This window comes from Bombina bombina, chromosome 6 (assembly GCF_027579735.1).
Source record: "Bombina bombina isolate aBomBom1 chromosome 6, aBomBom1.pri, whole genome shotgun sequence".
NCBI lineage: Eukaryota > Metazoa > Chordata > Amphibia > Anura > Bombinatoridae > Bombina > Bombina bombina.
The window spans coordinates 48,711,933-48,737,017 of record NC_069504.1 but is presented as its reverse complement, the minus strand read 5'-3'; positions in this window follow the sequence as shown (position 1 = coordinate 48,737,017).

Here is a 25,085-nt window from a genome sequence, read left to right as displayed (position 1 = left end):
TGCCCCTAACAGCACAATTGGGTGCTGCAACCATTGTGAGTACCCTAACTCTGGAAAACTCGGATTTGGGGTAGTTTATTCCATATCATCGGTACACACAAGGAAGCGCCTTTTCTTTTGTCTTTTTAGATATCGTCCTGATCTGACCACGCTGAAGTGGGCCATTTTTTTGGAGAGAGCAGCTACACTTTGTTTATGGACTTTTGTATTTGTATTGTTATGATATGGACTTACATATATGTTATATTTAATTTTTATTGTGTTTGTTCACATTGGTTCATCAATATAGGGAGTTTATCCCAAATGAGATATCACTACACAAGTTTTGGCGTCTCCTTTTGATTTTAGTACCTTAGGTGTTTTAGTGCTTTATTTAAGGAATACTCTCACATCACTGCTTTTGCTTATTTACATCACTGAGTAATTGACATGCAATATGTTAGAATAGGGCAAGGCCTGTTTGCATTAGTCTCTAACTGATATGGGGCAGAGTCGGTGTTTTGTTGTTTTAATTAAGATAAAATAGAATCATTTGGTCATCTGGGAGAATTTAGAAATGAGTTTGTTTAATCAATGCTTAATAAGGTAACCTGATTTTGTCATTTAAACATAGACGCCTAGTGCATTTTATTCTTTCCAAAAAAATTATTTTCCATGGGAGAAAAAAAAGTAGAATCTTGCGATGCTGGAGCTGGGCCTGCAGGGAAGTAAAGTTCAGCTGGGGATAGAGAATGAACTGATCTAATTGAGTTGCAGATCATTTTCTTCATGCAAGGCAAAGTTTGCTAGCTCTTGGAAAAGAAGTGTCAGAGGGATTGTGGGTAAAATATAAAGAGGCTGTTTTGTTGTGGCATAGCACAGCTGTTCAATCAGTTGAAGTGCAAAAGCACTCAGTTGTGAAAAACACACAAGGCTTTGAGCTTATAATATGATTTAAATATAATAATGCCAACAGAAGTGGTCAGACTGATGTTTTTTTAAATGACTGTCTGCAAAGCATAGCTTAGTTAAAAGGACACTTATGCCATCTACCATGTTTATATAAAATTCACATTTGGCATAACGCCCTTTGCAGAATACTTCTATGTGACAGCCATGATGTCTCTAGATAATGATTCATTAAAAATAAGTGTAATTAAATCACTTTAGAAATGAATTGTTATTACATTATACCTTTAACACACTGACATTACACCAGAGTGAGGGCCAAATTACAAGTGACTTGCTAATGATATCGTGATAAGCAATATTACTGGACCATGCTAATATTAGAGCGAGGCTTGATATTACAAGTTCATGGTAAATCTCATTTACCAGAGAAGGGTTAGCATGGCCATCATCGCTCTAGTGCAACCTGTACTTTCAATGGAGATTGCGACCATGTAAATAGTGTTCATATTATTAAGTTGAAAGATATAGATTGAATTTGAGTAAAAAACAAAACTGCGCTAGAATATTTAGTATGACTTGAGACCTTAAGTAAAGTTAAAAAGGAATAGTCTAGTCAAAATTAAACTTCCATGATTTAGATAAAGCATACAATTTTAAGCCACTTTCTAATTTACTCCTTTTATCAATTTTTCTTCATTCTCTTGGAATCTTTATATGAAAAAGCAAGAATGTAAGCTTAGTAGTTGGTCCATTTTTGGTTCAGCACCTTGGTTGCACTTGCTGATTGCTGGCTACATTTATACACAATCAACAAGCACTATCCAGATGCTGAACAAAAAATGGGCTGGCTTTTAAGCTTACATTCTTGCTTTTTCAAATAAAGATACCAAGAGAACGAATAAAAATTTATAATAGAAGTACATTTGAAAGTTGCTTAAAATTGCATGCTCTATCTGAATCATGAAAGTGTTTTTTTGACTATACTCTCCCTTTAGGGTTGAAAAAAAAATCATAAAAACACATCAAACACACATTATAATAAACTATTACACTCATATATACAGTTTTTAATAAAAATATAATTTAAAAATAGATTACAAGGTTTTAAAAGGGTTAAAAAGGTATAAGGGGCACAATCCGATATACGGCGTAGGTTTCGGCGCAAGCGTGGGAACCCGCGCTGCCCGTAATTTCACCTCGCACATCAGGGTATTACATATACTGCGCAGTGAGATGCTTAACTGGTGTAAGTAGGACAAACTGGCGATCTTCCGAAAAGTGCGCAAATACACATTTTAGTTGTCGCAAGTAACTTACGCCTGTATTTTGTCCACGTAAAGTCTCAATAAAGAGTAGTTTTATGCAAATTAGGCTAACACTCGTAAAAATGAACTGCGACTCCATCTAAAAATGCGACACGTAATTACGCTATTCAAAAGTCATATATAAACCCATGCGCAGCCGGCATTTTCTTCAGTGTGTTTGGATGGTTCGTTGAGCTACAGCACACTACAGGGGAGTGGAGGATTAGTCAGAGTAGAGAGAGAGGTGCAAACAGAGGAGTTAGCTAGGTCGCATTGTTGGTTGATTAAGCTTGTACACTTACACATATTTTTACATATTGCACACATATTGCATACATACATATACAAATACACCACACTTTTTTTTTCTAACACCTCACACATTTTATTTCAATTTTACAGTGTGATAGGCTGAGTTCTTGGTTGTGATTGTGTGTGATTGAACTGGGAGTGAGTGTGAGTGTGTGAGTGTGTGTAGTGTGAGGATGGCAGGGAGAGGTAGGGCAGAGGGGAGAGGAGTGGCAGGGAGAGGAGTATTGTAGAGGACATGAGGAGCAGTGGGGTCCCCGTCAGGGAGTAAGTGGAGTGGGGAGAGGGAGAGTTAGAAGGGATGATGGGAGGGGAGATGCCCGAGAGCCCCAGAGACAAGGCACATCTAGGAGAGGGACAGAGGGTGCACATGGGGACAGAAGGGGGGAGGAGGGAGAGGATAGGGAGGAACCCACACCAAGGACATCACAGGGAGCAAGCCAGGTGTACACGGAGGATGAGAGGATGAGATGTCCAAACTTCTCATTCGATGAAAATGTTGCCCTAGTCCAGGCCATCATGGACAATCACAGTGCCCTCTTTGGCCAGGAGAAGGGCAAAGGCAGTGCCAAAAAGGCGTAAAACAGCATGGTTGGTAGTAGAGGGTGCCGTCAAAAGTGTGGCCCCGCAGAGGAGGACTGTTGAGGCCCTTAAAAAGCTGTGGAATGACTGCAAGAGGCGGGTGAAAGAAAAGATGGGGCAGAAAGCTATGCACCAGAGGGGAACAGACGGTGGTCCACCCCTGGATATAGAATACAACACCTGGCAGGAGATGATACGCAGGTCCCTGAGTATCACAGCAGTCCGTGGACTTCCAGGGGCTTGTGACTCAGGGGCTGCAACCACAGCACATCATGCTGGTGAGTAACATCCCACACACCAGTTTTATATGTATTTGAGATATAAAATCCTTTAATGTCACACATTCATGTACACAATGAGGAGCATGGTATTTGGCCTACTAACAAAAACATCTACAATTATATTTGACATTAATGCTACTTAACACAATGCAATTCATGATATGAGGTGGAATAGTGCAATACTAACATGTCTCAGAGTAACACAGGCCACAAGCCTCAAGTAGAGTTTTCAGTAAATGGACACTGTAGCCATCACAATACTTTTAGCTCAAGAAAGCAGGTTATGTGCCTACATCAGGATAAAGTAAATTGTGTGACCATAGTGTCACTTAAAGAACACATTTTTTCCATCATTGACATGTACACATAACTATTGTATGAAACACATACCTGTATACTGCGCATATTAAATTCCCTCATATCACAAATCACAATGTACACATGCATGTTATAGAGTTTGACATGAGAATCAGTATAGGCCCTAGCATGTATCAATGTACATTGTATGCCCACATGGACATATATATGACTGTACTAATCCCTCTCATCATTTGACTCCTCCACAGAACCTCCTGTCACGAGGATGCAAACAGACATGCCGCCACCTCCACCACCACCACCAGTCACAGGCATGCAGCCACCACCACCAGTCTTCAGGCAACCACATGAACATTATGCTCCCAGGCATGGGCAGGGTTGGATGGCTTCAGTTGAGGACCCGGAAGTGATGCCACCACCATTGACACATGACCTCTGGCAAGATTCCTGGCCAGAGGAATATTCTTCTTTTGGCTTTGAAGGGGAGCCAAGACAGCTACAAAGGGTCCATGTATTTACCCCCCCACACACAATCTCAGGGCAGTCATGGCTTTTACACACAGGCTATGTCACAAGAAGTGCCAACTGGACAGGCTGAGTGGTCACACACTGGTCATCAGTGGGACTATCAATCCACCCTGAGAGCACCACCATCCTCTTCACTTGGGAGAGCTCCACCATCCTCTTCACTTGGGAGAGCTCCACCATCCTCTTCACTTGGCAGAGCTCCACCAGCCTCTTCACTTGGGAGAGCTCCACCATCTGCAGAAGAACATATAGCTGAATTACTCAAGCAGCAGCAGATGCAGCTGAAAATGTCCCACAGGAACCAGCAGATGCAACTGAAAATGTCCCACAGGAACCAGCAGATGTAGCTGAACTTGCACCTCAAGCACCTAGAAGCCCTGCTGCTCAAGAGCCTTTGGATGCATTGTATTCTCCCCTGGGTGAGGAATACATTGCACTCCAGAGGAGGCTCATAACAAGCTGCGATAGCAGACAAAGAGGCCAAGAGAGGTTTCACAGGAGCCAAGAGAGGTTACACAAACGTAGCATAGAGCTGCAGAGGGACATGGCAGCATCATTAAGTGGAATTGTTCAAAACCAGTCACAGATGCAAATTCTGTCTGATATGCAGATACAGATGGACAATAGATGGCGGGAACAAAATCAACTCTTGGGTGTGTTGGTTGAGCACTTTACACACCAGCAGGACACTGCCTCCAGCCTATCATCTGTGGCCAGCACTCCAGCAGAAACATCTGAATCTTCTCAAACCAGGAGAACAAGGAAATCCACTACAGTCACATCAGCCCCCTCATACAAGAAGCCAAAAAAGAAATAAATATTCTTATAGTTCACCAAAAATCTTGTCCTCTGTTATTTACCATATAATTGTCATCCACATCCATGTGAGGTGTGTTTTAGTACACTAATATTGTTAAAACATATAATAAGGCCTGTGTGGAAATGACCCATAAAAGGTGATATTATCCTGTTTATGACATATTCTTGTACTATAACTCACATCCACAATAGTTGTTGCTGAAGGGTACATATAGTAATATTCACTTCTAAGATGTAAATCTATGTATCTCACATCCAATATAAATTGACCCATTGGTATATATAGTAGTGATGTTACTGATAGGGTGGGCATTAGCAGGTGTTTTAAGTCTGCAGGTGAGAGGTTGTGGTGTCTGTGATTGGTTTGACACAATTGCAAAAAGGCAGCCTTCAAGAAGGTCTTAGAAATTATCATATGAGCCATCCTAGGTTTTGCTTTCAACTAAGAATACCAAGAGAACAAAGCAAGTGTTATAATTAAATCTGAAAGTAGTTTGAAATAGCATGCCCTATTTAAATGAAGAAGGTTTTCTTTGGACTTGACTGTCCCTTTATATATTTTGGCATCAGTGCCAAGCTGTGTTAGCATTAGAATAAATTACACTCCAGTGGGTTCTAAAGAGATGAAGGTAATACAATTTAAAGTAAATAAGAAAGTATATGTCCACAATATGATAAAGTACCTACAAGCTCAATCCATTTGATTATGTTGTGGCTTCAAACCATTTCAAATACACAAATAAACCTTAAAAAACCAATATCATACTATACTGTCCCTTTAATCTTGAGATGCTGCTTAAATGTATGTGTTTGTTAAGGCTTCCAGGGAGTTACATTGCTTTTTTAGTCAGTGCAAGGGTTGCTGCGCCTGCAATTTGTGGCGAGATGAGAATGGAGTAGATTTTCTGAATTCTGCGCGCGTAAGTCCTTGCGCTGTATATTGGATTGCAAATTGCGCGTCTGTTCTATGTTAGTCTATGGCTAAAAAAATATGGCCGAAGGGTGAAATATACACGCGTAACTTGTATGCTACGCCATATATGTAATACCAAAATCGCGCAAAATCTGGCATCGCCGGCTTTTGCGGGAGACGCTGCATATGTGATCGAGGCCAAGGTATATGGCACAGTGTTTGACTGGAAAGGGCTCCAATGTATATATTTATGTGTCTAAATATATGTGTATGTGTGTATGTATACATGTCTATTGTATATAAGTGTATTTATATGTGTAAATATGCATGTGCACATATATACACATATATACACTGTTGAGCCCTTCCTAGTTAAATACCTTGAAACATGCAATATCAATTTGATTAATTTCTAACATGTTTTAATGTGTTTTGAAGTAGAAATACTTAAAATCCTATGTTCTTTACTTTAAAATATATATTTCTAAATATATCCAGGGGTGGACTCAGCAGTCAGGCAATAGGGACTGGACTGAGGGCTTGGGACTTAATGGGGCTCCAAAGGGGGGCTCCAGATGTGCTGTTTATACTCACAGTCACAGTTTTTTAAATGAGCTAGCGCAGTGGTGACTGTTAAGCTAGCGGTTGTGAATGTGAGGGAGCAGGTGGCAGACACATTTTAGTATGGAACAGCTGTGCTAGTGCTTGTGAGCTGGGACAGGCAGGAGATAATCATGAGCTACTGCAGTGCTGATAGCTGCACTAACAGCAACTAAGCAGAGTGTGTGCTCTGTCCCTGCATAGGAGGTTTTTTTTTCTGGTGGCCCTATAGTGTGGGGTCTGGTCCTGAAGGGTAGGGTTCCTGGAAGTAGGTTCTGAGGATTTAGGGGTCCTGAAGTATGGGGTCCCTGGCCTTTGATGTTGGGGTCCTGTTACTGGAGGTTGGGGGCCCTGGTGGGGAAAAGCAGTCAAGCAATGGGTTGAGGGAGGGGTAGAGGAGGTGGGGTGGAGAATAGGTGGCTGTGTGCGGGGTTCTTCTCTAATTTTTGCCTGGGGGCCTTGTTGGTCTCAGTCCACCCCTGTATATATCTGTATATAAAATATATATATCTATATATGTTTATATTCATATTGATATGTAAGTATAGATATATATTTTACAAAAAAAAGTAATCGAATATGTGTACAAATATTTGTTTATAAATAAAATGAAAATGTTCTTCTATGTGAAGAACATAGGAATGTAAAGTTTTCCTAAAAGATCTTCGACTTTAGTGCAGTTGATCAAGCACAGTGTCAGATTAGCGTGTGAGCAATAACTAATAAGGCTTTCGGTAGCGAGCCTCATAGTAAAATATAGAGGAGAACTCCACAAGTGAGCATTTCATTCTATCGCTCAAGGTCTATTTTTTACTTTCAACTTGTAATACGCTAGCTAATCCGGCTTCGCACATTTTTTACTTTGAGCTTGTGCAATGCTGAATACGGACAGCGTATGCTGTCCTCATTCAGCGATGTCTGGCGGACATGATACACTACAGCGTATCATGTCCGCCAGACTTTAATAAATTGAACCCTTTGTGCGCGTCGGGTTGCACTGGTATTACGAGTTGAAAATAAAAAGTTATGGCTCGCGCGCTAACCCGACAAGCTCAAAAATCCGAACTTACAATATCGCGTGCGTGTTCAAGTATTCCCCCATAAAAGTCAACAGAGAAGAAAAAGTGGGGAAAAAACACCCCTCTCTCACGCAAACCTGATCGCATATTTCACATTCCAATGTTCTTCACATAACAGAATATGTTCTATTTATTGATAAATACATATGTTGAAGAGAAACGCATGACATTCGTTACTACCTACACTGGTGACAAGAAAGCCCTCTCGGATGTGATTAACAAGCATTGTGATATTATCACAATGGATCAGTCCCTCCCACTTACTCAGATGATACCCATACACTGATTGTTTATCGTTGAGCAAGATCCTTGAGAGATTTCCTGATCAAGACTGATCCTATCCAATGTTACAAACAGTCTACTTGGTTGGACATTAAGAAACCGGGTGTCTTCCGATGCCTGGGTTGTGTCACCTGCGGGGAGCTTATTACGGGACCATCCTTTACCCACCCTCATAGACGTAAAGTCTATAAGCATAGGTACCGCCTTACATGTACTATGACCTACATTGTGTATTTATTACACTGCATTTGTGGTCTTTACTACGTGGGCAAGACCTCGGATGATCTCTGGACGAGGATGGCGAATTTAACTGAGAGCCATTATCGTTTTTGTTTTTTTTTAGCTTTATATCTCTATATTTTCTCTGATGTGCTCTAGCTTTGATCTTTTGAATGTTTTTTACTCTTTTTACTCTCTTTGCCTTCTCTATATTCTCTATGCTTCTTACTTATGCTTTCTTTGAGCACACTGAGCATATTGTATTTTTCTATTACTCTTGCCCACTGTGAGGGCTTATTTGTTGGTTACTATAGTAACCATGTATTGATTATTTATGATATGCTCATTGTGCCTACGACTCTATAGAGTATTTGCAATGGGAAGTTAGCTCAACCACCTTTTTTATCAATAGTATGTGATTGATGCTGACCGCTTCTACCTGATGTTTTTCACGAGACAGTCCTATTGCTTAGACATGGGAGCCATGTTGTTATTTGTATATCTTTCACTAATTTGACACATGGTGCATTTGCAGATTTCCTCTGTTACATAATCTCCCTCCTCTGCTTTTGTTCTTGTTTTTGCTTTGTTTTATATTTATTTTTATTTATTGTCTCTTTGGCTTTACTAACACTTTCTGTTCGTGTGTTGCCTTGATATTGAGATTGCCCGATGTTTGCCTGTGTGTACAATATCATTTGTGCTTATGCTGTTGACAGTTTCCTAGGTAACCGTGTTGTTACCGGATATACATGGATTGATCACACAGGTCGACGCAGGCTTGCCCATTTTTTATCTATTACCAGTTATCTGACATCTCATTAGGTTCCTCCATTGTTGTTACTCACCGCATTGTTGTTATTAGTAATTTTTTTGTTTTAGAATTATTATGTCCTCATTATGGGTGTTCTTTTTAGACTAACGCTGACATGGATGATGACGCCCACTTTGGGGCGTGTCTACTGTGTAGAGCATGACGTCCTGTTCTGAAATGTTTAAAGCTTTGGTGGTGGTAAGTGCAACTGTACACTGTTTGCTTGTCTGATGACGAGTCATTTCGACTTGAAAACGTTCACATTAAAGTGATGTTTTGCAAAGAGTGCGCTTTCTACTGGAATTATATATAAATATATATATATATATAGGTATAGAAACATGTGTGAAAATATATTTTCTTTTATGACAGCAATGGGATATTGGCTATACAAGGCATCATAAGTCTGTTTGTATTCAGAATCCCTACACCCGCCTGCCACTGATATATACATGTACATTTTGTTGTGTTTTGAGCTGATTTCAAGTGTCCAAACATTTTTTGATTCATTATAAATTATTGTATCAGAACGAGGAGTCTGATAAGTTTTGGACACTTTGCTTTGTGCTCACACACATCTTTTTGACCGCTATCTAACAGAACTGTTAAAGTTTTTTGCCATAACACAGGCATTTAGCACTGATATAACTCAGCCCATATTTACATCTACAAATGTTTTTTTTGAAGGGACTATATTTTGATACTCTGATACTCTCTTACACATTTTCTACTGGGATTAAACTACGTTACATATTTTTCATTACGGACACAGACACCACTGAAACTACAATGGATTTCTATTCCCTACTTCTATTGCTGACTTAAATGAGTTGGAAGAGGACTTTGAGAATATATTTAAAGATCAAGGGACTGTTAACCCCTTAGAGGATGACTTCCAAAGGATGGAAAATCTCATGAAAAAAGAGACTAAACTGAAGTGGGACAAGTGGACATTAGAAAGATATATAACATTGCAGATTGTCCCTAGAGGACTTCGTATAAGAAAAATTCCCACTTTCATGACAGAGGACCAACTTTTCATAGAAAAATGGAATAATGCTTTAACTACATGTTCATGCAGAAATGTATTATAGAGTTTAAGAAAAATCAATAAGTGGAAGTAAGGGAACAGATTGAAACACTACAAAGAGATTTAGATCTATATAAATTAGAACTTAAATACAAAGAGTTAGATATTGGGACCGCTGCTCCATAACCTGTCCGCCTGCTCTGAGCAGGCGGACAGACATCGCCGGAAATCAACCAGATCGAGTAAGATCGGGTTGATTGACACCCCCCTGCTGGCGGCCCATTGGCCGTGAGTCTGCAGGGGGCGGCGTTGCACCAGCAGCTCTTGTGAGCTGCTGGTGCAATGCTGAATATGGCGAGGGTATTGCTCACCGTATTCAGCGAGGTCTGTCAGACCTGATCCGCACTGTCGGATCAGGTCGACAGACATTATAACTAGAGGCCATAGTCTTAAAAAAATACAATTGCAGCCTTAAAAAAAGATCTCATACAGGGGAAACATGAAAAGTTCATAAGGGACTAAAATGATTATGGTATGGGTAGAGTATATATTTGACAGAAAAGAAATAGAAATAGATCTAGAAACAGGAACAGGCAAAGGTTCAATTAAAGGGAAGGAAAGTGAGCAACACTGACTCTGGGGTAACTCTAGTTCAGACGGGGAAATGAACTACAGAATTGACCACACAATCTATATTGGTTCCTAAACCTATTCTAAATCTAACTCTCCTTATGCTTAGAAAAATGTGTTTTTTGACAATATTATAAAACACATCACCAATACAAATAGTGCAACAACTAGCACTAAAAATAAATACACTATGGGCAAAAATTTATCAAGCCCCGAAAAAATGCGCCGAAAAAGTCGCGATTTTTTTCGCAATAGTTCGCAATGTGTGAATTCAAAAATGTCGCCAGTATTTATCAAAATTCTAGAGACATTTTTGGGGCAAAACTTTTTTGCGATGTCAAGCGAATGGCTGATACCTAGTTTTCTTGCGAAAATGTCATTTTCTTTATTTATCAATCTTAATTTTAGACACCAAATAAATGGTTTATTGTTTTTAATAAAGTGATTGTTTAAAAGAATGCTATTTCTTATATATTAAAGTTAGTTTTATTTTGCCCCGTCTTTGGCTCTCTTTCATTAAGGAGGTTGCCCGTTTTTTGAGCTCATCTTCGTTCTTTTTAATACACTTATTTTCAATTGCACTTAAATTATTTTACTTTTTTATAATATATTTATAATTATTCAGGATCTGCGCCTTGTTGTGGGCAATTTCTAACCCTAGATAAAGCAAGTAAAAGAAATATTTCCATTTTCCCTCCAGACAAACAACAATATTGCTCTTTACTTTTTCACTCCTCGCAACCTACAAATTGGCGAGATTAAATGCAGTGAATATTACATGCACCACTTTTCAGTAAATATATGAGAACTGCGAATATATACAGGCATTTTAAAATGCCAATAGAGAATAATACAAGAATTAGGCATTTCCAGACAATTTATTCGCATATACTTAAGACTTGCGAATGTTATGAGTCAATTTGTTCGCACATATGAAAAGTTGAGACTTTATTGGCGCATAACCTTTCATAAATATGGTGATATAATTTGTGAGGTTTTTTTTGACGACAAATGTGAGGAATTTTCCTTATTCTCACTTTGATAAATCTTGCCCTATGTCTGCACAAGACAACAGTGACATGACTAGCACTGATAGAGAGAAATGAAATTGAGACGGTTTTTCAAATCCCCCCAAAAAACTCAGCAGGAGGAGGAGGAAGAGGAGCTCAGGGAGAGGCAATCCCAAAAAACCCATCAGGTACGCTATCCTCAGAGACAGGGGAAGAAATCAAACAAATACCAACTATAGGAAAGGAAAATAGGAAATCTTAATGTAGTTAACCTTAGCAGTTATACACCTAGTGACACAGACTCAAAGTTTTGAGCTATGGGCTTGGTTTTGTTCCCACTTCCAGATTTAATCTTTTCCAGACCCCTATGGGATGTCAATAGATTAATACGGCTATTCACATTGGAAAAAAAAAACTACCTTTCTCAGCCTGAAGAACTTAGTATAGACACCACAAGTTTCCCCTCATACTAGTCAAAGCATTGATGTAAGTACACTATACCTAAACTTTGAGGAACAAAGAGATCTAACTAACCTAAGATCTTTAGAGGTAGATGCTTTAAATAGAATTTCACTCCTCAAAGGACAAAGAAAACAGAGTAAAAGGATTAGTAAAAGGATTAGACAGTCAGGAGGACATGAAAGCAAGATCAATCCATTACTTTTGTGACCCAATGTTCCTCAGATTATGAGGATGTGTGTAAGATAGTTCACAAACACATCCCCATGTACCCCATGTTAAGCTACTAACGGATATCACAGAAAATTGTTAACAACGTTTTGTTTATATAGATATCTTGTCTACACCCTGTGTTTAGATAGTTGTAACTAGGGATACACATTTTTTTATCAAATTGTATTGTTGCACTATGAAATATGTGGATGGTTATTATTCTTATTTTGGCAACCATATTTAAATACTCCAAACTTAATTTGTATTCATTTCAAACTCTATATGGTTCAATATTGATTTTGTTAATCAACCAACTAGTAAGGTTGATACAATTAATTGATATTGTGTTTTCAATGGTATTTTGATTAGTGAACATTGTATCCAAAAGCACCGTTCTCTTCTGACATTATTATTTTGAGATAAGTTAAACTTTATTTCTCTAGAAACTGTGTATTCTTGACATGATCTCAATATTGTGCCAATCTAGTATCAGTGTCTTTTATTACATATACCAGACTAGAATTTTTTGATAAATTAGAATATTAATATGTTAGTGCTGAGCAAGGTTCTTTACAGGCAGGCAACTGGGAAAATAAGATTTATGTGATTTAACTTCTAGTAACATTAACAGTACCACCAGATTAAATAATATTTTTATATAATTTAGGATTAATTTATCTTTATGATTTCTTATCCTGTAATATTTGGTTTAGATCTGTTGTGTTTTACTAGTATCAACTTTAGTCGATATCTATTTATTTATCTTGTAACTTTACGCTCATATGCTGTGATTACTACTATCTATTTAAAGTGCATCAGAAGTGTAATAGCCCTTAATGTAACCAGAAGCTAAACATGTGACTAAAATGTACTACCAATAGAAATGAAAGCTTTCGTTTAAATTATGCGTTTTTTTTTTTTAAGGTCATGTCCTATGATTAAGGCACCTATGCCGAATGTTAGACTCTCCTAGATGACTTTTTTTAATTTGGTAAAATAAATGCTTAGTTTTTAATTAGCATTGAGGATTCTTGCCTGGTTTTTTTCTTGATCATATATATATATGAATATATATTTATAAATACATAGAAGCAAATGTCTGCTATGTGCAGAACATTGGAATGTGAAATATTTTCAGTAAATACATAGTTAAACACTATTAAATATGAATATTGCAAAAATATGTTTTTTTCATGTTTTCATGTACTTATTTGCAAAGGCCACTCTAATACACACACACATATAATGTATATATGTATACATATGAATTTATGTGTTTATATGGGCATATATTTCTGTATGGCCCGGCATAATTTCAGGACATTTCTTCAGATAATCTTTACATGCAACCTTTTAACTGCTTCTTAAGTTGCCTGACAAGTGCTGCGTCCTCACTGCTTAGTACCCCCACCAGGGACCACTTCATGATTTAAAGGAAAGGCATCCATCTTGCTGAACAGGTGAGTGAACATGGGTGTGACTTGACCCCAGACTGGCAGTGCTTTGGCTCAAGTTCTTAGACACATCCCTAAAAGGCTTTAGGGCTTCCAACTACTCACTTATGGTCCACTCATCTCTTGCCTAATAGAATCCTGATGACAATGTATTAATCTGAAACCATAGCATGGTTAGCCCTCTGCTGCTCTGAGATACGTTCCACCATATACAAAGTCAAATTCCACCCTTTAGTTATGTCTTGATTAAAGGGACACTCAAGTCAAAATGAAACTTCATGATTCAGATACAGCATGGAATTTTAAACAACTTTACAATTTACTTCCATTAATAGAATGTGCAGTCTTTTATATTTAAGCTGTTGAGTCACCAGCTCCTACTGAGCATGTACAAGAATTCACAGCAGATACGTATTTGCATTTGTGATTGGCTTATGGCTATCACATGGTACAGGGAGAGTGGAAAATAGACATAACATTGCAATTTATTTAAAAAAAAACTACTACTCATTTGAAGTTCAGACTAAGTGCTATTGCATTGTCATCTTATAATGCATTTGTTGATTATGCAAATCTACTGTATTGACTAGTCCTTTAAGAAAGTGCTGTGGAAGACCTGCCTTCTCTTGTTCCTGCCTAAAGAGCTGACTAGGATTTAACACTATGGTGGAAGTGGCCTACATCCCTCCTGCACTGTTCAAGTAGTTCTATCTCAACCTTGGTGCCTTCCCACTCTCTTACCCACTGTGCCACCATCCTCCTAAGAACCTAGCAATATATTTTCAGAGGTATCCTGCTCATCCAACACCTCAGCATGGAGGAGGAATGATCAGGAGCACTGCCGACCCATTACAGCCTTGACAAGAGCTGATTGCCACTGCATCAGTATCATTACCACTACCCTCAGTCTTATAACTCTCCCTGGGCTGTCACCAGTGTGCTGTCAGGTAGAGGAAGGCATGATAGCCTCTAGGAGCACTCTATGGGGTACATTTTTTAGTGTGTGAGCGGACATGATACGATGTAGCATATCATGTCCGTTTGCACATCGATAAATGCCAACAGCATAGGCTAACAGGGGGAGTCAATCATCCCGATCCTTGTTGATTTCATTCCCCAGCACAGAGCAGGCAGACCGGTTATGGAGCAGCGGTCTTTAGACTGCTGCTTTATAACTTCTGTTTCCAGTGAGCCTTCATACGGAGCTTGATAAATTGACCCCTATAAGTCATTGTAATGTGCACTAACTGTCTAGAATCCTTAACCAGCTTTTCCTTCAACATAGCAATGCAGGATTAGTATAGTGAGGGGACTAGACTCCTGCTGAAAGTGTTGGATGAAGGGAGGTGGTAGTGAGGAACAGCTGCTTCCATGAACTGCTTGAAATGCTCCAAATCGAGCATGGCGAAGGGTGCATCAAGAGCAGCTACCAGCGGATTTATCAGATGGGTTAATTTTCTGGACTGTTGCCTGGGCACCCACCTACCGTATAACTCCCCTGTATCATCTATTCCGCTAATTGCAAGATTGTGAAAATCACTGAAATAAGGGGAAGTCTGAAGAGGTTTAGCTACAAGGTAATCACAAAGGAAACTGGGAAATGGGTAATAAAGGGATTATCTATTTTTAGACAATAACAATTTTCAAGTAGACTGTCCTTTTAAAACCTTTTTTACCCCCCCATCCCCCGGAAAAAAAGGCAGCAGGTATACCTATCAGTCACAGGCTATGCCTCCACTGCAATATAAGAAACTAAACATGCAGTACAACTAACTGCATGAAAATAGATTTGTTTTGGCACTCAAAGGGATCATCTTTTTTTTATATATACATTATAAATAAAAGCAGTTTTGTCTACCTATCAGTCACATCTATGCCCCAACTGCAATAATAATTGTAACATTCTTCACAAATTTGTTTACAAATTATTTTATTTCCCCCCCCCCCAAATAAAGGCAAGATGCATTTTGCTTACCTATCAGTCACATCTATGTCCCCACTTTATTATAATAAATGCAGTTTAAATAACTTTAAAAAAATATTCTGCACAAAAAGGTTTTTAAATTTAATTTGTTACCCATCCAAGGCAGGAGACCTAACTTCCTGCCCAACCTATGCCCCCATTGCAATGTAAACCTACAACTCTTTAACACTAAAATAAAGAAAAAAAAAATCTGATTTTGCACAATTTTATAACAAAAAATATCACAGCAAGCTAACACATGCACATACCACTGCAATGTTCAGAAGCTTAAGTGAAAGTGACTAAGATATGGCTGATGTTCACTAAGACTAACACCTACCTATGCTAGATTAACAGTGGATTGGACCAAGCCTGTTTTGATATTTAATGTCTGACTTGCTGGGCCTCACAACAATTATTAGTGATTCTCTGTCAGAATTGGACAGGGGAAGTTGTACACAAGAATTGAAAGACCCACTGTACTTCACTGCAAACAAAGGAGCTGATATTTCAAACTATTTAACAGCTCCTTCGCCCTTTCTTGTGTTCTTTGCCCCTTTTTTTGGTCCCAAAAGTTCAGAACGAAAACTAAACGATTGTGACTAATAAATATGAAAATGTTTGTTAAGCACCCATTCGGACCCATTTTCATTCGAACACTCTGGCATGCCGCCGAATGAGCCAAAATTCAGACAAAAGCATATTCAGACAAAAAAACAAATTTTAAAAGAAACATATGTTTCACTCTGTGTTAAAGTGCTTTGTTTTGTCTCTGTCTGCCAGAGCGGAACAAATACTTAGGTATTAGTTGTATAAGCACTTCCTATTATGTCACTTCAACTTAATTAACTTCATGCAAAAACTATTTAAACTAGAGATGTGCATTTGGGCCTCGTACAAATGCAAATCTGTCCGAATTTGGCTGATTCATGGAGGCCAATTTATCATGGCCCGAATGGGGCCAAATACATCTGTTTCCGCGCGAGCCTTCAGGTTTACCGGAAACAGGAGTTAAGAAGCAGCGGTCTTAAGACCGCTGCTTCTTAACTCGTACGCCACCTTAGAGGCGGCGGACAGAAATCTGCCTGATCGCATACGATCGGATTGATTGACACCCCCTGCTAGCGACTGATTGGCTGTGAATCTGCAGATTCAGAACTGCTTGTGCAATGATAAATGCCGACAGCTACAGCAGATCATGTCTGCCAGACACATGATAAATCGGCCCCATTGAGTTGTTTGATATACGAACAGTCAAATTCATTATTGGACAAAACGGATGAAAAATAAATAATTGCTTTACAAATACTTCTTTGTTTGTAATGATATACAGAGGGTCTCACCATTCATTTGTCCATCATCCTTTGTCTAATCTTGCCATGAGTAATGTTAGGGACAGCTGGTCAGGCATTAAATGCTGGATTTTAGTCACACAGGAGTTGTATGTTCTTTTAATGTTGGATTCCTATAATGTAAGATCATTGTTAATATTATTGTCTATATTAGATGTTCCCATTGGAAATAACGGTAACAACGGTATCTTCATCCATCCTGAGCGGAGCGGAGCCTTCTTCAAACGAGCCGACGCGGAGCCATCCTCTTCCAATGACGCCTACCCGACGAATGGATATTCCTTTAAGTGACATCATACAAGATGGCGTCCCTCGAATTCCGATTGGCTGATAGGATTCTATCAGCCAATCGGAATTAAGGTAGGAAAAATCTGATTGGCTGATGCAATTAGCCAATCAGATTCAAGTTCAATCCGATTGGCTGATCCAATCAGCCAATCAGATTGAGCTTGCATTCTATTGGCTGTTCCGATCAGCCAATAGAATGCGAGCTCAATCTGATTGGCTGATGCATCAGCCAATCAGATTTTTCCTACCTTAATTCCGATTGGCTGATAGAATCCTATCAGCCAATCGGAATTCGAGGGACGCCATCCTGGATGACGTCACTTAAAGGAATATCCATTCATCAGGTAGGCGTCGTTGGAAGAGGATGGCTCCGCGTCGGCTCGTTTGAAGAAGGCTCTGCTCCGCTCCAGATGGATGAAGATTGAAGACGGGATGGAGGACCTCTTCAGCGCCCCTTGGATGATGACTTCGGCCGCTGCGGATGTCCTCTTCTGTTCCATCAGTGGTCGGCTGGCTGAAGACGACTCAAGGTAGGGAGATCTTCAGGGGGTTAGTGTTAGGTTTTTTTAAGGGGGGGTTTGGGTGGGTTAGAGTAGGGGTATGTGGGTGGTGGGTTTTAATGTTGGGGGGGTGTATTTTTTTTTTTACATGCAAAAGAGCTGATTACTTTGGGGCATGTCCCGCAAAAGGCCCTTTTAAGGGCTGGTAAGGTAATAGAGCTGTTAACTTTTGTAATTTAGAATAGGGTAGGGCATTATTTTATTTGGGGGGCTTTGTTATTTTATTAGGGGGCTTAGATTAGGTGTAATTAGATTAAAAATCTTGTAATATTTTTTTATTGTTTTGTAACTTAGTTTTTTTTATTTTTTGTACTTTAGTTAGTTTATTTAATTGTATTTAATTGTAGGTATTTGTAGTTAATTAATTTAATTTATTTAATGATAGTGTAGTGTTAGGTTTAATTGTAACTTAGGTTAGGATTTATTTTACAGGTAAATTTGTATTTCTTTTAGCTAGGTAGTTATTAAATAGTTAATAACTATTTAAATAACTATTCTACATAGTTAAAATAAATACAAAGTTACCTGTAAAATAAATATAAATCCTAAAATAGCTACAATGTAATTATTAATTACATTGTATCTATCTTAGGGTTTATTTTACAGGTAAGTATTTAGTTTTAAATAGGAATAATGTATTTAATTATAGTTTAGTGTTACGTGTAATTGTAACTTAGGTTAGTTTTTATTTTACAGGTAAATTTGACTTTATTTTATCTAGGTAGCTATTAAATAGTTAATAACTATTTAATAGCTTTTGTACCTAGTTAAAATAAATTGAAATTTGCCTGTAAAATAAAAAAAAATCCTAAAATAGCTACAATATAATTATTAGTTAGATTGTAGCTATATTAGGGTTTATTTTAAAGGTAAGTATTTAGTTTTAAATAGGATTAATTTAGTTAATAAGAATAATATTTATTTAGATGTATTTAATTAATATTTAAGTTAGGGGGGGTGTTAGGGTTAGGGTTAGACTTAGGTTTAGGGGTTAATAATTTTATTATAGTGGCCGCGGTGTAGGGGGGGGGCAGGATAGGGGTTAATAAATTTATTATAGGTGGCGGCGGTGTAGGGGGGCAGTATAGGGGTTAATAAATTTATTATAGGTGGCGGTGGTGAAGGGGGGGCAGGATAGGGGTTAATAAATTTATTATAGGTGGCGGCAGTGTAGGGGGGGCAGGATAGGGGTTAATAAATTTATTATAGGTGGCGGCGGTGTAGGGGGGGCAGGATAGAGGTTAATATGTATTATGTAGGTGGCGGCGAGGTCCTGGAGCGGCGGTTTAGGGGTTAACATATTTATTATAGTTGTGGCGGGGTCCGGGAGCGGCGGTTTAGGGATTAACATATTTATTATAGTTGCGGTGGGCTCCGGGAGCGGCGGTTTAGGGGTTAATAAGTTTATTAGAGTGGCGGTGGGCTCCGGGAGCGGCGGTTTAGGGGGTAATACATTTATTTAGTTGCGGCGGTGTAGGGGGGGCAGATTAGGGGTGTTTAGACTCGGGGTACATGTTAGGGTGTTAGGTGTAGACATTTCCCATAGGAATCAATGGGATGTCGGGCAGCAGCGAACATGAGCTTTCGCTATGGTCAGACTCCCATTGATTCCTATGGGATCCAGGTATGCTGGCCCAGAATCGTGGCAAGCGTACCTGGTAGTAGTTTGATAACTACCAAAAGTAGTCAGATTGTGCCGAACTTGCGTCGGAACATCTGTAGTAACGTAAGAATCGATCTGTGTCGGACTGAGTCCAGTGGATCGAAGCTTACGTCACTATATTCTGCTTTTGAAGGGCTGTAGTGCTTGATAACTTCAGTGAATCAGCCTCGCCACAAATACGCTGCGGAATTCCAGCGTATTTGAGGTTGACGGCTTGATAACTAGAGGCCAATGTGTCGTATATATGCCTGGAAAAAAAATGTATATTGTGTCGCAGTGGTGTATTTAGGTTTTATGCTGCCCTAGGCACTCAAAATTCTGCTGCACCCACCCCTTCAGGTTTTAGGCTTTATTTGGCCATAATGTTTTTTTGGTGAGGGTGTAATGTCACTGTTTTTCATGACATTTCCAAAGTAAATGTTAATTTTCAAGTTTGCGTGTGTATATACGTATGTGTGCGTGGGTATATGGTGAGAGAGAGTGTGTGTATGCAGTGTTGAGTGTGTGTGTAATGTAGTGTGCATGTTTAGTGCAGTGTGCGTGTATGTTTGGATGTAGTGCTGCCCCACAAAAATATGCCTCCCTAGGCAAGTACCTTGTTTGCCTAGGCCAAAAATATGCCCCTGTGTGTCCCTTTAATTTGCTTGCTGAACTCCTACAAGTGCTTCCCTAGAGGCAGGTGCATCATTGCATCAAGCTGAACATCATAGCCCTTATATTAATGAGATGTTTAAATATTATCATCATTCTAATTTTTTTTTAGAAAAATGTATATATGTAGGTAAGACATCCCACTCTAACTCAAGCCATTTGTCTAGCGTTTGAATGGTAATTCATTTTGTGGCAGGTAATATTTTTCTTCCCGGTAGTTCTCAACAAATACAAGGTTTATTTGCTTTAACAAGCATAAAAAAAGTCGCACTGATTTACTGACAGGTGGGAAGAGAGAGTGAGACTAAATTATTACAGAACTGAAAAGAAATATTAAAGCACATAGTAGGTTTTTAACAATAGCTTTGCATTAAATACACTTTTTCTTTCTAAGCTTCCAGCAGTTGCTCGGCACCTTGAATAATCATAACTTTTTCCAAAATATTTTCTTATAAACAAGTGGCAATGATAGACATAAAACAGCATTAAGCTGTACAATATAAGGATTAAATGTGTGGTTAGCAAGGACTCACCCTGCACATCTTGTATTATACATACACAGCATTACTGCTTTCATAATAAGTATTTAAAAACAAAAAAGCTTGTGCATTTATATTCTCATTTTTGTTCTTTATTTCTCAATAATCCTTTTAAATAAATTAGGTATGAATTTGTTTTGGTTTTTCTTGCACTTGTTAAATTACAAAGATATGAGCCATAATTAAATTATACATGTACTGAGCCCTTCCACTGAAGGTCCATTTATAAATCAGAAGTTTTGGCTGTAAATATTTCTAAAAATAAATAAATTATAGTGAGAAATGAAATGTTTCATAGTGTAGCAATTTATTCTGATCTGCTCTATCTACTGTAAACCATCATCAGGTCAAAGGAACACATTTACTTGTTTGTTTCAGAGTTTATAGAAAATAAACACAGGAAGAATTTTCAATATTGCCACAACGTATCATTTTGACGGATGCTGAAAATGTACAAAATATTTTTCCATAACAAGAAAAAATAGGTCATGAGAGTATTTGGTCACTGTCTCACATTGTTACAAAGTTTTGAGATGTGTGTAAACCTCTGTCAAGTAAACAATAAATGAACGATTGTTGCATGATTCTGATAGAGCATGTAATTTTAAGACACTTAAATTCACTTCTATTTTAAAATGTGCTTCATTCTCTTAGTATCTATTGTTAAAAAAATGAATACGCACATATCCTACCTACACTAGTGGGAGCTGCTGCTAATTGGTGCCTGCACACATTTGTCTCTTGTGATTGGCTAAATAGATATTTTCAGCTTTCTGTCAGTAGCGCAATGCTGTCCCTTCAGTAATGGATAACAAGAGAATGAAGAAAATGTGATAATAGTATTCAATTGGAAAGTTGTTTAAAATTGTATGTTCTATCTGAATCATAAAAGACAATTTTGGGGTTTGCTATCCCTTTAACTCAGCAACTACCACAATCCTTCAAATAAAAACAGAATCTAAGAGGAACCACATGAGTAGACAGATGTAAATCAAGAGAAATAACCATATCTTAGGCTTTATAGTCACCAGGGATATTATATGGGAGTCTAGAGGAAGGCATTGAGCAAAATAATGACTCCTTCCAGAATTGTGTTCCTTATACAGGAGTGTAAATACTAAGGTTTAAACTGTATTGAACCCAGACTTCAAGGAGCCTCAACCTTCCAGCCCCGAATAAAGATTTTGTGTAATACGTATACGTTTTTTTTATTTATCTATGTTGCTAATTGTGTTCTATATAACTATTAGTGGTGCTTTGAAAGGGGAGCTGTTAAGCCTCATCCTCCCAGTCTTGCGGCGAGTGGGCAGCATCCACTGACCACATTTAACATGGCAAAAGCAGAGTTGCTGAACTAGGTAGTAGAATTGTGCAGGAAAGAAAATGTAATTCCGGGTGACATTTTCGTTATGCATCAGGGAAATTCTTCAAATATTTGTTGGCTGCACTATATCGAATTTTCGTTAAGCATTTACATTTGCTTTCATTAAAATAAATGAAAATCTTTCAAAGCTATAGGTGAAAAGTTTACTTGTAGCTACAATACTTACCTTGTTATTTCCATATAAGGGCTAGATTACAAGTGGTGCTCTATTTAGTGCTCCTGCACGAGTGATAAATTAGCTAGAAGTAAGCTTTTTGCGTTAGTTGGGTCCGATGTGCACAAGGAGCCATGATAAACCCCTTATCGCTCACTAGCAAGAGATTGTGCGCCACTTGTAATGTAGAGCTAAATAACTTCTATTAAAGCAAAAAGATACAAGGACGTCACATATTCTTTGGAGATAATTAGTGATATTGCTACTAGGAGTTGCCTGGACTATATTGAAGGAGTTAACCCCTGATGGTGATTTGGAATGTAACAGACATTGGTTGGGAATATGAGACGTTTCCAGTTATATTCTCACGGTCATTATTATTTGTTATATTGTATTAACAATTATTGGACTTTTCTTATTTTAATATATTATTGTATTGAAGGATGCCCCCCCAAGAATTGAGTGTGATTAAGATGCCAATTATTTGTCACCTTTAGGAAGGTGCTTTTATTGCTATGGGGCCGATTTATTATGCCCCGAATGCTGCTATATGCAGCTGTTTTCACACAAGACTTCAGGCTCACCGGAAACATAAGTTAAGAAGTAGGGGTCTAAACTAGTCCGTCACCTCTGAGGAGGCAAACAGCAATACACCAGAACGCATACGATTGGGTTGATTGACACACCCTGCTAGCAGCCGATTGTCCGCGAATCTGCAGGGGGCAGCATTGGCACAAGCATTTCACAAGGAATGCTTGTGCAATGATTAATGCCAACAACGTATGCTGTTGCCATTTATCGATGTCTGGCGGACATGATTGCTACAGCAGCTCATGTCCGCCAGACACATGACAAATCAGCCCCTGTGTGTGAACATCCATTCAAATGATCTTATCCAAGACAGGGTCAGTTTGTGAAATATTTAGATTGCTTTTTACAATGTTTATAATTTTGTTATGTTGATTACTATGGACAGTAATACATTTAACTATTGACCCGTTATGCGCATATCTTTGTTTTTTTTTGTAGATGTTTTATTAATTAGTAATTTGTATCTATCCAGAAGTCTCCCTTTTGTGTACCTCTAGTTTTCAGTTGTTCCCTATCATATCCTCTATCTATTAGCCTACCAATGAGTTCTAGTGAATGCTTGTTATACAACTCTAGGGTAATACAATTTATTAATATCCGTATATACTGACCTCTGGGAATGCATGATTCATGTTGTGTTTCCTGTGATTTCTTTCCTATACAATTCCAATTCTAATTTCCCTTGCTGTATGTTACTTTTAACCAAAACATTCAAATATTTTATCTCACTGTTATCATGTTCCCATGTGAATTGTAAGTAACATTTATTTATATTGAGATGTTTTACAAAAATACATGCTTCCAACTTAAATCCTTGCTATATAAAGAATAGGTCATCAATACAGCGACTATATAATGTAATATGACCACTGAAATGATTGGTTTCTCCAAAGATGTAGGATGTCTCATACCAGCCCAAAAATTTGGAATATGAGGAAGCAAATTTTGCTCCCATGGCAGTCCCACATCTCTGGAGAAAAAGATCAACATTCAAGTTATGTGTGAGTAAGTACAACAGCACTTCCAAAAATATATTCAATTAATTCAACTGAAAGTGTTGAGTTAAAGGGACAGTCTACACCAGAATTTGTATTGTTTAAAAAGATAGATAATCCCTTTATTACCCATTCCCCGGTTTTGCATAACCAATACGGTTATATTACTATGCTTTTTACCTCTGTGATTACCTTGAATCTAAGCCTCTGCAGACTGCCACCTTATTTCAGTTCTTTCAACAGACTTGCATTTTAGCCAATTAGTACTGACTCCTAGGTAACTTCACGGGCATGAGCACAATTTTAACTATATGGCACACATGAACTAGCGGCCTCTAGTTGTTAAAAACTGTAAAAATATTTCGCTAGATCACGAGCCTTGTGTTAGCCTTAAAAAGCAGCGTTGAGAGGTCCCAACACTGCTTTTTAACGCCCGCTGGTATTACGAGTCTGACAGGTACAGGTGTACCGCTCACTTTTCTCTGCGACTCAAGGCTACTGCAAATCCCCTTACGTCAATTGCGTATCCTATCTTTTTAATTGGATTTGCCTAACGCTGGTATTACGAGTCTTGGAAGAAGGTGAGCGGTAGACCCTCTCCTGTCAAGACTCCTACCGCATTTGAAACTCAGTAGTTAAGAGTTTTATGGGCTAACGCTGGAACATAAAGCTCTTAACTAAAGTGCTAAAAAGTACACTAACACCCATAAACTACCTATTAACCCCTAAACCAAGGCACCCCAACATCGCAAAAACAAAAATAATTTTTTTTAACCCCTAATCTGCCAACCGGACATCGCCGCCACCTATATTATACCTATGAACCCCTAATCTGCTGCCCCTAACATCGCTGACACCTACATTATATTTATTAACCCCTAATCTGCTGCCCCCACGTCGACGCCACCTACCTACAATTATTAACCCCTAATCTGCTGACCGGACATCACCACCACTTTAATAAATGTATTAACCCCTAAACCGCTGCACTCCCGCCTCTCAAACACTAGTTACATTTTATTAACCCCTAATCTGCCGTCCCTAACATCGCCGACACCTACCTACATTTATTAACCCCTAATCTGCCTCACCCAACGTCGCCGCTACTATACTAAATTTATTAACCCCTAAACCTAAGTCTAACCCTAACCCCCCTAACTTAAATCTAATTTAAATAAATCTAATGAAAATTACTATTAATAACTAAATT